Source organism: Microtus oregoni, unplaced genomic scaffold (genome assembly GCF_018167655.1).
Source record: "Microtus oregoni isolate MIOR12 unplaced genomic scaffold, Mior012 000004F_ref0000308, whole genome shotgun sequence".
Taxonomy (NCBI): domain Eukaryota; kingdom Metazoa; phylum Chordata; class Mammalia; order Rodentia; family Cricetidae; genus Microtus; species Microtus oregoni.
The window spans coordinates 19,051,051-19,067,985 of NW_024543063.1; the positions used below are offsets into that span (position 1 = coordinate 19,051,051).

The 16,935-nt window shown below is 43.1% G+C and overlaps 1 protein-coding gene across 3 annotated transcripts in view; it reads right to left on the minus strand.

Annotated features, from left to right (window-relative positions):
• Nucleotides 1-16,935, minus strand: part of Ap1s3 (adaptor related protein complex 1 subunit sigma 3) — a 59,828-nt gene that overhangs the window by 42,188 nt on the left and 705 nt on the right. The window lies entirely within an intron of this gene.

Here is a 16,935-nt window from a genome sequence, read left to right on the forward strand (position 1 = left end):
GAGCATGTACCCAGAAATGGAACACTACACCGTAGGTAATTCTGTATTTGATTTCTAAGGACCTTCTACACCGTTTTTCTTTACTGGCTTTACTATTCTACCAGCCTGCCCACAGTGCATAAGGATTCTAAAGTCCTTCATCCCCCCATCGATATTTCTTACTTTCAGTATAGATGTGATGACCCATCTTAGTGACTGTGGTACACCATCTGAAGGTGGCTGCAACTGCATTTCCCACCTTATGACTGGTGATACAGAGCATCTTTTATGAGTTTATAAATTTATATTCCTTTATAAATGGTTTTCAGAGAAATAGCTACTTAAGCCCTTTGCTTTTCATCAGGGACTAGAAGCAGGGGAAAGTTTAACACTCCATCTAAATGCAACTGTAGATTTGGGGACATTCTTGGTGTCAATAGTTATTTGGGATATAGACTTGGACTTTGGACATAAGATGTGGAAAGCTGGAGTATATGATGGTGCAGTTCTCAGCATGATGTCCTTAAAGTTTTTATTAAACACATGTTTATTTTCTGCCCCCTTTGATTGAGTCAATACAATAATACCATACAGCCTTGGACAACAGCGAGGCATCATGGTTCAGAGTTTATCAAGAATCGTTTCTATGGAGTCACACAAGCTCACTGACATCTCTGGAGGACCAAACCTGAGATATTCCACAGTCCCTTCCCACCACCTCGCATGAGGCAATGCTCTCTATACATAGCTTTAGAAAGAGTGGGGCAACAAGGATTGTCAGATCAGCACTCATCTGTCATGTGCTGCACATCCCTCAGAAACCATATTCTACAGACAAGCATGATTATGGTTAAGCTGACCAAATGCTTCCCATTTATATGTACGCGTGCACGCTTCCTTAAAGCAGGAGGCTTTACACGTTTTGTTTCACTGGTGCTGAAACAAAAATGAGATAACTATATCTCTGGCCCCCAGATCTTAGCACAACGGACCCCATGATGGAACTACCATTTGGGCCAGAAAACTCTGCATGTACCACAGGCCAAAATGAAAACAAAGACCTAATCCATCAAAGTCTTTAGTTCTGGGAAAGTCTCTAAGTGTACTAACCTTGCTTTTTGGCTTCTGCAGTTCCATTTCTGGCTAACTGTTCTTGCTAACTGAAGTATGTCAATGCAGAACATGTTTTTTTGTGCTGAAAACTACCCTGAGGAAGGCTAAGTGCTACACTGGGTGTCCGGGATCCCAGTGCACCCCCCGGCTGGCTAATAATAATGTCCAAGCAGTCTTCTCTGGTGGATGCCCCACAACTATAAACGGTAAAACTGCAGCCAGGCAGAAGGGTAGAAGACTCCCCAATTCTGAATACTTTAGCAACTGTAGGTACTTTGAGGACAGAGCTAAATCCAGTGTGATACAATCCGACACATCCTCTATAAACCACAAAATACAGACAGTAGGAGCACCAACGTATGGGGCAGCACACAAATTCACAGACTGAAATGTAGTTACTTTAGACAAAAAACTGTGAGAAGGAAGAGGCAGTAATCTTCATATCACAAAGGTCCAGAGTTTAGAACCAAAGCATTATCCTGGCTCTCATAAAGAAGTCCCAATGATGCTGAAACCCAGAGATACTCTTTACTGCACATCTGTAAGTGTACGTCGAACCACCAGCTCAAGTTCCTGGCATGCACAGTGGATCTATATGTTTCTAGAAATCGAGTTAAAATTTGTGCAAAAAGCAAAAGGAAATTGCATAGTATTTTGTACACGACTCGTGTCTCAACTTGTTAAAGTGTGCTACAATGTGTACAGCCTTATCTGGACACTTCATTTTTCCGCATACTAGAGGCTTTAAGAAATGGAAGTGGCCTGGCCTCTTCAAGTAAGAGAGGTCTTGATCTTATCTGACATTGAGGAGTCAGGTCACCTAGCAATGTGGAGAAAAATTGCTAAGAAGAGGTTCTAGTGCATAGCAGGCATCGCTGGGCACCATGCCCTGGACTTTGTTTTCCTGGTCAGTCATTGATGGTGCCTGTTCGCTACTTTTCATTCTGCTCTGCCCTATCTAGCTCACAGTGTGCATAGCTTAATAGTGAAATAAAATGTCAAGGCTGGTCTGTTCCCTCCATGCACATCACCAAGCTTGTAAACCAAACGTACTTCAAAGCTTAGAATGTAAACCATCTCACGGGGCTCTGTGTCTGAGATAAGTTTAGCCTTTCCCTGTTCATGGGAACACACACTATTTACCAAACATTCTCCTCTCCCAAAGCTAGTAACTCTTAGTTGTCTTTAATGAAAAAGAAGTTTTCATATCAAATTAAAAGATTATCACAAGGGGTAGGAATGATGGCTCTATAGATAAGAGTGTTTGGTGCACAGGTGTGAGGACCTGAGTTCGAATCCCCAGCAGACACATAAAAAGGCAGGGCTGACTGCAGGTGTATCTATAATTAAAGTATGGGGGTGGGGAAGCACAGACAGGAGCATTGCTGGGGCTTGCTGCCTACCAGTCTGGTTCCAGGCTCTGTGAGAGACGTTGCTCCAAGAGAATCAGATGGAGAATGACGAAGCAGGATGCCTGATGCTGCCCTGACAAACACAAACTATCCTGAGTGTGTGTGTGTGTGTGTGTGTGTGTGTGTGTGTGTGTAATCTCCTGAGGCTGTACAGGAGTTCAGGTTGACAGTAAAGGTAAAAATCTAATCATTTTTTAATAAACACTGAAAATTCTTATATTGTTTTGCTATAATGTTAAGGACACAGCCATTAGTCCTTGCTTGTGTTTTAGACCAGACTCTGAGAGACTGGGCAACACATACACTTTGAGACAAAGAGCCTGGGGGCACTAATTCCAGAAGCCATCAGTGGTTGACTTTGGAAACAGTCCAAGAAAAGCATAAGGATTGAGATCATTCCAGGCAGACTGAGGTTGTGGTTCTCTAGAGCATGAATTCCCAAGCTAACAGCTCATCTTTTAACTTTAAGAACTGTCTATAGATTCCTGAGGGCTGTGCACTATCCTACAATGAATGCATGCTTAGATCTGTAAAACTAACCCAACAAGTGAACCCTATAAGGAACTTGAAGTTGGTGAGTCCTGACTTTCTATAAAATCTAAATACTTTTAACTCCACAGGCAACAACTCAAGCCTATGAATCACTCTTCTGCATTATGAACTACTCTGCATTCCAGGCAGCAAAATGCTATCAGAATGAACCTTGTTACCCTGGGGCACATTGGTTTCATGAAGAATGCAGGAACGCAATGTAGCACACTTGATGACAAGCTTCTACGACAGAGAGTGGATGGGTGCTCCGTCCAACCCTGTGTACTTGAAGACCAACAAAAACTACTTTGCACATTTCTCAAAAATAAATCAATAGAATGGAGAGATCCTTTTTGAGTAAAATAAGGTTCCAGTCCGTGAACATAAAACACTGTTTAGAGCAGGGCAGTGGTGGCATACGCCTTTAATCCCAGCACTCAGGAGGCAGAGACAGGTGAACTCTGTGTATGTGTATGTGCATATATACTTTGAAAAGACACCATGACTACGGAATTCTTACACAAGAAAGCATTTAACTAGGGCCTTGCTTTCATTTTCAGAGGCCTAGTCCATTATGATGGCAGTCCATCATGGCTGATAACATGGTGGCAGAGGGCACGGCAGCATGCAGGCATGGTGCCAGAGAAGTAGCTACAGCCTAATCAGCAGGCCAAGGGGGTAGGGAAGGCTGGACCTGACCTGGGCACTTTGGAAACCTCAAAGCCCACCCCCAGTGACAGACTTCCTTCAACAAGGGCACACCTGCTCTAACAAGGCCATGCCTCCTAATCCTTAGTCCTTTCAAATAGTTGCACTCCCTGGTAACTAAACATTCAAATATATAAGCCTATGGTGGAAGCATTCCTATTCAAACCACCACAGGTGTCCTCACTGATCATGGAATTTAGCTGTTCACCTAGAGTGGAGATAGATGCAACCAGTGAGTTAGAAATCATCTCCCATTATTGCTACCCTGACTCTAATTTCTCCCCTCAAATGTTCTGACTCCTCCCCACAGAGACTCGAACATGTGGACCAACTATTGGGGACATCATATTCCACATGACAGTACATTCACCAGAAAGTGACCCACCACGTAGCGGGTATAATGCTGGGTACTTTCTTATGTGTTATATTGGTAGAGCCACATACTAGGCTACGTATCACAGAGAGGGCAAAAATATGGTGGCACTTAAGAGGTGTTCCCCACCCAAGGGTGAGTTATTGAGCCAAGATTGAACTCTTTTAGGTTTATAAAATATGCCCCACAATTAAGGGCACTCTGGAAGAAACAGGGTGTTTGTAGACCTCCTGGAAATACATGTAAGATTTCAGATAATTATAACCATTGCTGTAGCGAAATAACCCTGAAATTATAGTAGGCTTTTTTTTTTCTCCCATTGAGATAAAGTTTCACTATACAACCCAGGTTGGCCTAGAATTAGTGATCCTCCTACCGCCTGAGCACTGGTATTACATGGGTACACCACTTCATCTTACTGTGACTTTTCATAGTTAGCTTACAAAACCCTGAGAACTAATGGCTCCTTGAAGATGATATTAACTAATGATCATTTGCATAAGCTTTCATCATGAGGAAGTATTTTCTTTTCTTTGTTTTGTTTTTTGAGAGCGGGTTTCTCGGTGTAACTGTCCTAGCTGTTCTGGAACTTGCTTTGTAGATCAGGCTGACCTTGAACTCACAGAGATCCACCTGCCTCAAGCTCACAGATGCTGGGATTGAATGAGTGTGCTACCACCACCAGGCATGAGGAAGTATTTTCAGACTATTTTGATTTCATTAAAGCCATCCCAGGACCAATTGCTTGATAGTGCAGCAGGCCTCAAACCCAAATTCCAATATTTGATTCCTTTCAGGGTCTTGTTCTGCCCTCATCAGGCATGGCATGTGCTTTTGTCAGACCCGGTAAACACTCAAATTTCACGAAGTGTTCTGGGAGAAAGCCACAGATGTCGTACGGTCCCTTTGGCTGGGAAGGATCATTCCTTCCATCATCCATAGAAGGTGTTTTCTCACTTCTCTCTCCGGCCGAACATTCTGAAAAACCACTTTCAAATTCAGCAAACTAACCTAATTTTAGCAATGCATAGTTGCAGGAGAAACCATAAACCATTGGCACCCAAGAAATTAATTTCAGCAGTTGGAAGTAAAGCTGGCATTTAATTGTCAATCATCCAAGGGTGTTAAAAATACATCAGTTTTCCACAGTTAAAAAAAAAAAAAAAGAACTTTGAGATCTCCCTCCCTGGTTTGGGTCACTTTTGCTCAAAGTCCTAAGTTTTTTGCTTCTATATCCAGGGCTCTAGAACAGGACATAACTCTTAAGTTAGTAACTGTTTGATAGAAGCACTCATATTACAAATATTCACTACAAGCACAATGATTACTGTAGAGTTGGTCTATTCTGGTCTCTCAATTCTTAATAATATATATGTATTTTCATTAGTTATAAAAATAACTCAGAAGCTAGAAAAATGGTTCACTGAGTAGAGACACTTTCTGCCAAGCCTGAGGATACAAATAGACATACACAGAGTAAATAAATAAATAATTTCAGAAGAATGAAAGAAAAACATTGGGGGATTAAGCTTTAATGCAACTTTGACTAGATTTAGTATTGTCTTTAAAAGACCAGTGTTTTGACCCTGGAACTAATTTATGGCAGATGAGATTGCAACAGTGTAAGTTTTATTTGTGTGATGCTTGCTAATCTAATTATGTCATCATTTGCTTTCTCTCATGATTTACAATGTACTTGTGATATTAATTTACAAATACATCATACTACCTGAAGTAATGGGGTACCATTACTTCAAGGTCTAAGAAAGTTTTTATCCCAGGCCTAAAGTGACATCTTGCAACCCTGCTTTGCAAATGTTTATACAAGACCCCAGAATTAAAGTTTTCATATTGCACCCATGATGCTTCAAAACATCTCACTTTATTTTATTATTATGCTTAATATGGTTTGGAATTCAATAGGCCTGCACTGACTGACATAAAGCCATGCAGTAAGTATTTCTTGCCTGAATTTTCTTTCAAATTGGCTGTAGGCAAAGATAAATTCAAATTGGTCTGAGTTACAGGTGTGGTTGTCCAATGTACCTAGTTAAACAGAAAGCAAACACCACACCTTTGGAGCCTCAGATGAGTAACAGTTATTCATCCACATATAACTCTCTGTATAATTTCTACCATCAAAAACGGTGGAACTGTAGGTGAGGACTCTGTTTAGTACTTGACCCAACCAGGATTATCACACTGATTAGATCCCATACCTACAAAATGAGGACTCCCAGATTTAAATATATATATATATATATATATATATATATATATATATATTAATCAGATCTTCTGAAATTCTTCTCTCACTCAACATCCAAATGGCTGCACTTTTTCTCAGGCCTAAACATGTACAGATTTGAGGGTGTTGCTTTGTTTTCAGGAAAAGAAAGCAGTGTTTACCAAACACAATTCTTTGAGTAGCCACACCAACAAGGAAGCCACTACAACTTCCTTGCAGGCCCCAAGACATATCTTGCTAGAAAACAGCTTACTGCCCAGCTCAGCTGTGTCCCTTGATGTCTGAAATACACTTCTCACCAGTCCAAACCTATAATAACTTTTAAAACCCTGACCATACCTTTACGTTATATTATTTAAGATACCCACAGTTTAGGATGGCACCCAAGTTGCTCCATTCATGGATACTTAGGAGAAGGCTCAGTTTCTTTTTCTTGATAGCAATTTTGCAACACAAGAGATGGAACTGAGGGCTTCACAGACACTATACACATTATATTAGGTATGTATGTATGTATGTATGTATACATCTTTATGTGATGTAAGCATGCATGCTACAGCATGTATGCCAAGGTCAGACAACAGCCTTGGGTGTTGGTTCTCACCTTCTACTTGGTGTGAAGTAAGGTTTCCTTGTTGTTTCCTGCTGCCATGCCAAGATAACTGGCTTGTGAGCTTCTTTGTCTCCACCTCCCATCAGCCCTTTCCAAGAACTGGGATTAGAGATGCTCACGGCACATGTCCGACTTCTTATACGGGTTCTTCTGGATTTACATTTCCTTCGTAAGCATTCCTCTTCTTTATATTCCATTCGCTTTGTATCCCTACTCACCACACAGCAGACACCCTCTAACACGCATTCATTCTTTTCTGAAAAAGTGAAGGCAGGATCACCGCTCCCTTCAGGGATCAGCCCAAAGCCTGAACTTCCCATCTCCTCCCTGAACCTTGGTAATGATTAAACATGAGCTTCATACTTCAGGGTTAATTTCACACCTCTGGACTCATCTAGCCTAGCACATGAGTAATTTCTCCTGAGCACCATGATGAGCTTCTGGTAAACTAGGGATGTCTTTACAGGTGTGGGCTCATCCTAGCAACAGAAGCAGTTGAGAACAGAAGCCGGACAAGGAAAATCCCCTGGCACGTGGTGAACACACTTGTCATATCTCCTGGACAAAGGGTGCAACCCTGAGTATGTCTAGCGTCCTGATTAGACGTTCCCTGGAGGTCAATGAAAAACCAGACTTCTTTGTATTTTGTCCTATTTCAAATCATTCAAGAAAAGAGCAAGAAGACGTTCTAAATACATATCAGAAATTCTGGGCAATTTTCAAACCAACTTGAATTGAAAAGACAAAAAAATGATCCAATAATTTGAGACCCTTTTTCTATTTCTTAGCAATGCTTATTTGCTCTTTCCTTCTTTTTAAGATACATTTTTAGGGGTGTGTGTTTGTGTGTGTGTGTGTGTGTGTGTGTGTGTGTGTGTGTGTGTTGGGGGATGGTATGTGCATGGGAGAGCTCTTCTGCGGAGGCCACATGTGTAAAACCCCCACACACAACTAGAGTTACCGATGCTTGGGAGCTACCCAATGTGGGAACTTGGAACTGAACTCAGGCTCTCTGCAAAAACTGCATCTGTCCAGCCCCGAATTGATTTTTTATTTAACTTATTATTTAATCATTCTTAATATGAAAATTTTAAACTTTGTTCTGAAGACCATGTTTAATAGGCTAAACTCACCACTCTACACAGTAATGTCCAGTGTTCACTTCAATGTTTAGTAAGAGCTCTGATCTCCAGGGCTGGGAAAGCGGCTCAGGAGAGTGCTCATGCAGCATGGCCAGGCCACAAAGAAAGGAAAAAATGATCATTTTATTCCTACTTCAGCCTGCTTGGCACTCATCAAAAAATGTCTGCCTCGACAGAGACACTTCAGTTGCAAACAAAGTATATAATGAGGTAGGCAGTGACATAGCCGTCCCTCCACTCAAAGTTTAGCACCAACAAAATTCAGGCTCTCACCGCATTTTTGACACCCCAGACTGCACCTGTTCACCCTGTCTTTTACAAAGACTTTTCAATGTGGACAACATTATATGTTTTGTGTTTAGAGACAGGGTCTCTCTCCACAACCTAGCCAGGCTGGCCTGGAATGCATGCAGTCCTCCAGCCTTGATCTCTGAAATGATTGGATTAGAGGAATTTAGCCACCATGCCTGGCTGCATTCTTAAAGTACTGAAACCATGAGATCAAATGGGTTTCGAGAGTCGTCGTTTACACAAACTGCTCTTGGATCTGAGGATGTGACTGCATGGTAAAGAAACTGAGCCAGAACAAGTGACTCAGGCCTGTGACTCCAATAACTCAGGAGGCAGAGGCGGTCAGATCAAAGGTTCAAGGCCTGTCTGAGCAACAAAGGGAGCTGTATCTCAAAATATAAAGTAAAAAGAGGGCTGGGGACACAGCTCAGGAGTAAGGCAGTTGGCTGCCAGGTACAAACCCTAATTCAATTCCCAGCATGGGAATGGAAGCAGAGAGAGAGAAGGAAGGGGAAGGGAAGGAACAGAGGAACAGAGAAACAGAAGGACAGAGACTAAAGAAAGAAAACAGTTCTATCTACAGAGTTCTGAATTACTCTTTTTTAAGATGGGATATTCTTATAATGCTTTTCTACACAACTCCATTTTTGCAGCCTATGACATTTTATTCATTTTATTTTATCAACTAAGTTTCTTATAAGCCATTCTAAAGTGTTTTCCTATTTCTCTTCACAACAACCCTATCTGAACTTTTGGAATGTGTCCCTGGTGCCAGGCACTATACAAACTGAACTAGATTTTCTCACCCAATGCTCAGGCAACCTTGAGAAGACCGACCAAGGAACACAGGGACAGGGCTGCCTACCTATCCCCCTCTCTACCACATGGTGTCCACAGCTTCCTTTAGAAGTGAACAGGCAGGAGTGTCATGGGGCCAGGAAAGATGCCCAAAGTGTCACTTCCACAGGGAACACACAGCCAAGTGTGTACACTCAGAAGCCGCTTTTCTGACAGCAGCTTTGTCATCAGACGGAATCCTGACACTCTTTAATAACATATTCATTTGCCAGGCGGCGGTGGCGCACGCCTTTAATCCCAGCACTCAGGAGGCTGAGGCAGGCGGATCTCTGGGAGTTCGAGGTCAGCCTGGTCTACAAGAGCTAGTTCCAGGACAGGCTCCAAAACCACTGAGAAACCCTGTCTCAAAAAACAAAACAAAACCAAAAAACAAAACAAAAGATAATCATTTCATTTACCTCTTGTAGCTTCACCTGCAAAATAAAATTTGCTATGCTGATTGCAGAGGCAAAAAGCAAGAGAAAGTTACATGGGCAGGCTAAACTGCAGACATGAAAGCTGAAGGAAGGTAATTCAGAGAAAATCTGAATCTGTGACCTCACTCGTGTGTGTGTGTGTGTGTGTGCACGCTTGTGTGTGTGTGTATGTGTGTGTGAGCACGCTTGTGCATGTGTGTGTGAGCACGCTTGTGTGTGTGTGAGCACGCTTGTGCATGTGTGTGTGAGCACGCTTGTGTATGTGTGTGTGTGAGCACGCTTGTGTATGTGTGTGTGTGAGCACGCTTGTGTATGTGTGTGTGTGAGCACGCTTGTGTATGTGTGTGTGAGCACGCTTGTGTATGTGTGTGTGTGAGCACACTTGTGTGTGTGTGTGTGTGTGTGTGAGCACACTTGTGTATGTGTGCCATGAAGCAAGTGGCAGTCAGAGGACACCCAGGTCTCTTTGCTGGCTTTCTGTTGTATGTCAGGCTAATTGGCCAGTGAGCTCCTGGGGACTCTCCTATCTCTACCTCTCACATCTCTTCTAAGAGCACTGCAATTACAGACTTCATTAGGGATGCACTGGCATTTTTTAAAGCTTTCTTTTTATTTATTCTTTGTGTTTTCCACATTATGCATCTCCATCCCATTCATTTCCCTGGCTCTTCATATCTGCCCTTCCCCCCTTATAACCTCCCCCCGCAAAATAAAATAAAATTTAAGAGAAAAGAAAAAGAAGGAAAAAAGAAAAAAGAGAAGAAAAAGTCAATCCCATTATGAAAGTGCATCAGGACACACTGGGTCATGCAGTAAACCCTTTTATCCATACATCTTGCAAGTGTTCACTGCAGAGAGTCAGTGGTCTGGTTCAAGGCCTCTGGTTTCTATACACTATTGATCCTGGGCCCTCACTGGAACCCCTCTTGGATATCCTGCTGCTGCCCTGTGTTGTAGAGACCCTGCAGCTTTGGGTCTGCAGGACCAGTCCCTTCACATGCTCCAGCAGATCACAGATGGGGTGGGTGTTGGGGTGGGCCAACACATAAGCCTGGTTCTGGGACTGGGTAGTTGCAGAGTTGGTCAGCTGGCCAGCTCTCCCTTTTCCTCACCACCGGGATGACCTCTTCTACATTGCCCTGGCAAGTTTACCCCTCACAGTGATGGGCAAGGGACTAGGCCAGTTCTCAGCTTCCAAGTCCTCAGGGTTGGTTACACCTACACCTTCAGGGTCTGTTCTACTTTGTTGCTCAGGCATGGAGTAGGGGCCGTTCTCCTGAGTGCTGCAGCTGATAAAGGGCAGGGACAGTTCCCTCGCTCTTGTGGCCTCAGGACCAGTTCTTCCACCTGCCTCGGGCATTGATTGGGGTGGGGAGGGCAGGCAGGCCACATCTTCCCCACCTCTGCCACCATGTGAAAGATGAGTAATGGGGACAGCTCTCCCATGCTCATAACTTCCTCTCCCAGTAGAACTGGCTCTCTTGTATTGCCCAGAAGAGGAATAGGACTGTTGCAGCTGGTGGGGGACAAGTACTGCTCTCCCACCCTGCCCTGACTTTTTATGTGTGTTTTATGAATGAAAACTTAGGTCTTCAAACTCGCATGGCTAACTCTGTTGCCTACTGAGCCATCTTCACAGCCCAATAGCTTCTTTTTGACTTTTCCTTGGAACAGTTTATTTCTGTTTTGTTTTGTTTTGTTTTCAAGGTGTGGAGTCCCTGTGTAGCTCAGGCTGGCCTCTAACTAGCAATCCTCCTGCCTTATCCTCCCCAGTGCTGGGACTGTGAACTTACACCACCACACTATCTTAACCTTTAAGTATGTTTGGTATTTTCTGAACATAGAGGCCAATACCAGAAGAAGTGACAAACATCTTTGCCATTCCTAAGAAAAGGTGAGAAATATATGTCTTATTACCAAAAGTCTCTTCAGAGTCGGGAAGAGGGAACAAGGCATAAGATTCACTTTCACTCTCTTCCTCTGAGCTCTCTCTCTCTTCTCACATAGAAGGCAAGAGTCCTGCAAGTCTGGCCAAGAGACCAAAACAGATCAACAAATGCATAGATAGAAGATAGGATGTGTACATGTGCATATACACATATGTATACATACAAGTATGCACATGCATTTTATGTAGCCTCTTCTGCTTATATCTCAATTCCAGACATGCCCAGACCCAAGAAAGGGAAAAATAATTACAGTATTTTTCTGAAAATATAACATTAGTTTAAACTCATTACGATATAATTGAAAATGTACTGTATTACTTATGCATAAGTAAAAGGGAAGTACATAAAAGAATCTAATTTTAAAAATAAATATTCTAAAATGAATCTGAAACCTTATATTAAGCAAAATCAGCCAAACTCAGAAAGACATGTACTGCCATGTTTACTCTTATTTAAAACCTAGATTTAACATTATGTGTGTATTTAGATATGTATGCTTGTCCATCACAAAACTAAAGGGGATCACAGGAGTAGAAGAAGAAATCTTAAGTTACAGCAGGATAAATGGCTAACTGAGGTGCCTATTAAAATATCAAAGTGGATGCTGACTGCCAGACTCTCCTAGAAGTGCAAGTTATAGAGTCCTGTTAGAGTCCTGGCTCCTCTCAGCCCATCTTGCCTCACCCCTGCCCTAAACCTCTCCAGCCTCTGAGCTTCCTTTCCCTTCCCCCAGCTTCTGGTTCCTATCAAACTCAGTGATTTATGCCATGTGTTCCTTTGGTTCTTCTCTCAATTTCTTCTCCTCTCTTGGTCTCCTCTCTTCACTCCTTCTCTCTTCCCCTGTTTTACTCTCCCCACTTTCCCTCAGTCTCTCTCCTCTCATGGCCTGGTTCAGTCTGCTGGCCATGTCTAGTGTACTTCTTTCTCTCCCTGCTCTGGACGCCTCCAGATGCCTCCCTCTACCTTCTCCCAACCAAACCTAGTAACGGTTATATCCTCATTTTCATTCATGCATATGTTTTATTTGTTTGTTTATTTATTTGTTTGGTTTGGAGCCTGTCCTGGAACTAGCTCTTATAGACCAGGCTGGCCTCAAACTCACAAAGTTCCACCTGCCTCTGCTGGAATTAAAGGCATGCGCCACCACCACCCTGCTTATGCATATGTTTTAATATAAACACTTTGTTCCAAATCTAAGCAATGTGCTAAGGATGACTCATGGTTGGTTAGCCCTTGGCATTCATTTCTATAATGATGGTACTCAACCTATGGGTCATGACCCTTTAGGGGTCAAATGACCCTTTCATAGGGCTCACATATCAGATGTTTACATTGCCATTCATAACAACAGCAAAACTACAGTTAGGAAGCAGCAATGGGATAATTTTATGGGTGGAGGCTCACAGGTCGCATTAGGAAGATTGAGAACCACTGTTCTGTAAATAAGCACACAAAGGAACCAGGCACCTCAGTTTGCAAATCAGTCTTGGTTCCTCTTTTATATATTCAGTTTGGAAGTCTCCCATAGCCTTTATGAGTCTACTGAACCTTGACACAAGCCAGTCAATTTCACTGTAGAAACCGTGCATGAGAAGATCCAGCAAAGTCATTAGCATATAGGCTTCCTCATGCCCCTCTTCTTGAGTGAATGTACTTTAAGTCCATGCCCGTGTACTCCGAATGACTAATGGATGACCATCTTTTTCCCCAGGCAGGTTTTAGCAACTATTTCGAGAGAGCAATTCTGGGAGCCAGCTCTACCTGTCCGAAAACTGCCACATTGGGCGCTTTAGGGCAATTTGTTACAGGCCAGCTTCCTAAGGTGCTCCATTCCCAGCAGGGACCATCTGAGCATTTCCCATGCACTGCTCGGGTTCCTAGCTGATCAAGCTATTAGAAGGTGTATATTAAGTACACCTCTCCAGAGTTGGGTAGATCACTAGCATGACTCAAGGGCATTTCTTGTCGTCTACAAGCTCCTTTCTCTCAAATCACAGGATCTTAGAGCTTGAAGAGAGATTTCTATGTAATGTCTAGGATGCTTCGTGAAGAAAAGCAAATTCCATAAGGAAGAATTATCAGAGAAAATGAGATATACAGAAAGGAAAATGCTATGGGGGAGACAAGGACCAGATCAAGGTGGAAAGCAACCAGAGTAGAGTTCTGATCTTTGGAAGAAGGACCAGACCATGGTGGAAAGCAACCAGAGTATAGTTCTGATCTCTGGAAGAAGCTCTGGTTATGGTGACCAGAAGATAAAACAGAGGAAGTGATTCATGAGGACCTCAAGAAGTGTGAGTATCTAGGAACTCAAAGGAATCTGACTGTGTGTGTGTGTGTGTGTGTGTGTCTGTGTGTGTGTAGAAGGAAGGTAGTTTTTGCTACTATACCCTAGCTCATAATGGCATAATTCTTAGAAACCCGAGGAACAGGCACTGCCCACCCAAGGTGGCAAATTCACACTGTACCAACTGTTTCTGGCCAGTTCTGCTAGTAAAACTCCATGCAAAATCTGCAAGCAGGTGGCAATATTCAGCACAGAAGGGAAAAACAAGTGATGGGACCTTCAGCATCATCGACAGGGGTCAATACTAGCACCAAGGAACAAAAGTGGGAGGGGGTAGACCTACAGATTGGAGACGGATTCCTCCATCTTCATGCCTATACCAACAGGAGCAAGGTATTTTTGTTGTTGTTGTTGTTTGTTGTTTTGTTTGTTTGCTTGCTTTGTTTTTTAATAGTCAGATTTGGGGAAAGGGTCCACTTACACTGCTTCAAATGAATACCAGTCTGACAGAGAAATGGCTTCACAATTCAGTCAGCAAGTTATCTCTCGTATTTAAAATCACAAACACAAGTTAGGCACTCCTGGAATTCCAGAACTCAGAAGGCAGAGGCAGGAGGATCACTGCAATTATGAAACCAGCCCTGTGGTCAACATACCAAATTCCAAGTTACTCAAGATTAAATAGTGAAACCTTGTCTTAAAAAGTTGAAAAGAAATTACAAACATGGAAGCTTCTGAATTGGTTAATATAAATCTATCTTACTCCATACTGCACCAAACATTACAAGAACTAAGTTTACAACAGAATTATTCACATTTCCAAAGAAACCTCCTTTTGGGTTTCTTCAACAGGGGTGATTCCTCTATGATGTTCTTTGGTGGCTTTCAGAGTTAGATGAACTTTTTAGAAGGACTTTTATAATCAAGGCCCACTTCCATTTTTTTACTAAAGGTATCCCCAAAGCCTCTCAACTGCCTCTCTAACTGTCCCCATGCTATTGTAAAAAAAAAAAAATAATAATAATAAGTCAACAATAACTAAAAATCCTCCTTCATCAGCAAGTATTCAATAGTAAATTCCTATTATAATATCTTAAAAATACAGAGGGAGTATAGGGGTGTTTCTAAGCACAATAGACTTAGCACTGTTTTCCAAAGTGGGGATTTCTAACACAAAGGTAAGATGGAGGTACAGTGCTTCAAATGGCTTGATGAAGATACACACAGACGCTAATCGGCCCCTGCACACATGCTATGAAGCCCAGAGTGGAACGGACCACTTTCTAGAAGAAAGTATCTTCTAGGAACGGACCACTTTCTAGAAGAAAGTATCTTCTAGAGAAGGCAGCAAGAGATAGGATCTAGGAATGAGGAAGGAGTCACTGCTGTCAGCAGCAAGGGGTGTGTGCTTGGGCTGGTGAGCACTAGAACAGCCACTTCTCTTCCCTCCCCTGACAGCAGAGCAGGTGAAATGCTGCTGAGCACAGACGTACAGGGGTGGGGTTTCTTAAAGCATTGTGTGTGTACTTGTTCACGGTCCTGGGGCATCTCCAAGACAACGAGAACACCAAAGGTCTTTTTGTTTCCACAGGTTATATTCACGGATAGTTACTACATTAGAAAACAAAATAGAAAAAAAGAAAGAAAACATAAAAAAATAACAATTAAAAATAATACAGAGAGGGGTGAGAAAAGAGGAAAAAAATTAATGAAAAGAGCGGCATCATATTATATTAGTTTGGAAAATCCTTCTAATCTGACCCAGCAGAAGACAGTTGGACTCCCCTGTCAACTACTGCGATTGATTTGTTGTGTTGTTAATATTTCAGATCACTTGGGCTCAGGTAAACTTCACTATAGTTTAAATAATGTGAATTAAAAAGGCACAACAACATCTTACCAATCCTTGTGTGGCTGGGTTTGATCTTGCAGGCATCAAAGAAAACCTTGGGACGCCTCTGGATATCCAGGCCACAAAGGAACGCCTGCCATATATATATCACTTAGGAGCAGTTACTATCCCACCAAACAAATGAGCACACTCATAAAGAGGGAGGTCACACAGTTGCAGGTAGAGGACAAGGTGTGACCACCTGGTTTGGAGGTGGCAAGGGTGGCCTGAGTCACGGTGGGGAGGAGAAGGCTCACTAGAGGAGCTAGTGACAGTATTTACCACCAGGGTGTGAATGGGGGGGATGGGGGCGGGGTTGGGAGTTGGCAGGGCACAGCAACTGGGACTGGAGGGAAAGCTGGAGAAATGTCCCAGACTTCTGAAGGTCATTTGTCACTGGGCAAGAAAAACAAACTCTGACCAGGTGCTGCCTAGAACACGGGGGTCCTTCCCTCAGATCCTGCTCCCTGCTCCTGCCTACCGAAGTAAGCAGCTTTGGGCTCCATAGAAACTTGGGGGGCCCCATTCCACCTCCATTAGGCAAATTGAGCTGGTTGCCTGGGCACACTGTCTCCTTGTTCCTTGGGAAACTTGAGCAAGCAAAGAAAGCTGCTCCATTATTTACAGCTGCCTCTTTGCACCACCCTGTATTTCCCAGGAACCCTCAACAAACAAAAACAGGCAGGCCGAGAACCTCACTGACGTCCTCTGGGCTCCCTGTCCGGCACCCAAGGCACCTCCTCCTTTCGGAATTCACCCAGTGCGGCTCCCCGCGGTGAGAGGAGAGGGCGCGCCTGCTGGAGGTCACTCCTCTGAGAATTTGAAAAGTGTTCAGCAGCTGGAGAAGTGGGACAAGCTGCTCTCCCAGTAACTGTCCCAGCAGAAAGCCAGCGCGAACCTCAGACACTGTCAGATAAGCTGGACATCTACTTCTGAGTATAGCAGTTCTCCTGGCTTTCATCTTCACACACACACACACACACACACACACACACACACACACACAGACACACACACCGGTCCGACCTACGCCATCAGCCAATGGGTTCATGAAGCATTGAAAGGGTAAAGTCGGTTTTCTTGTCAAAACTCGAGCGAAACAAAAGCCAAACAGCTTATGAAGA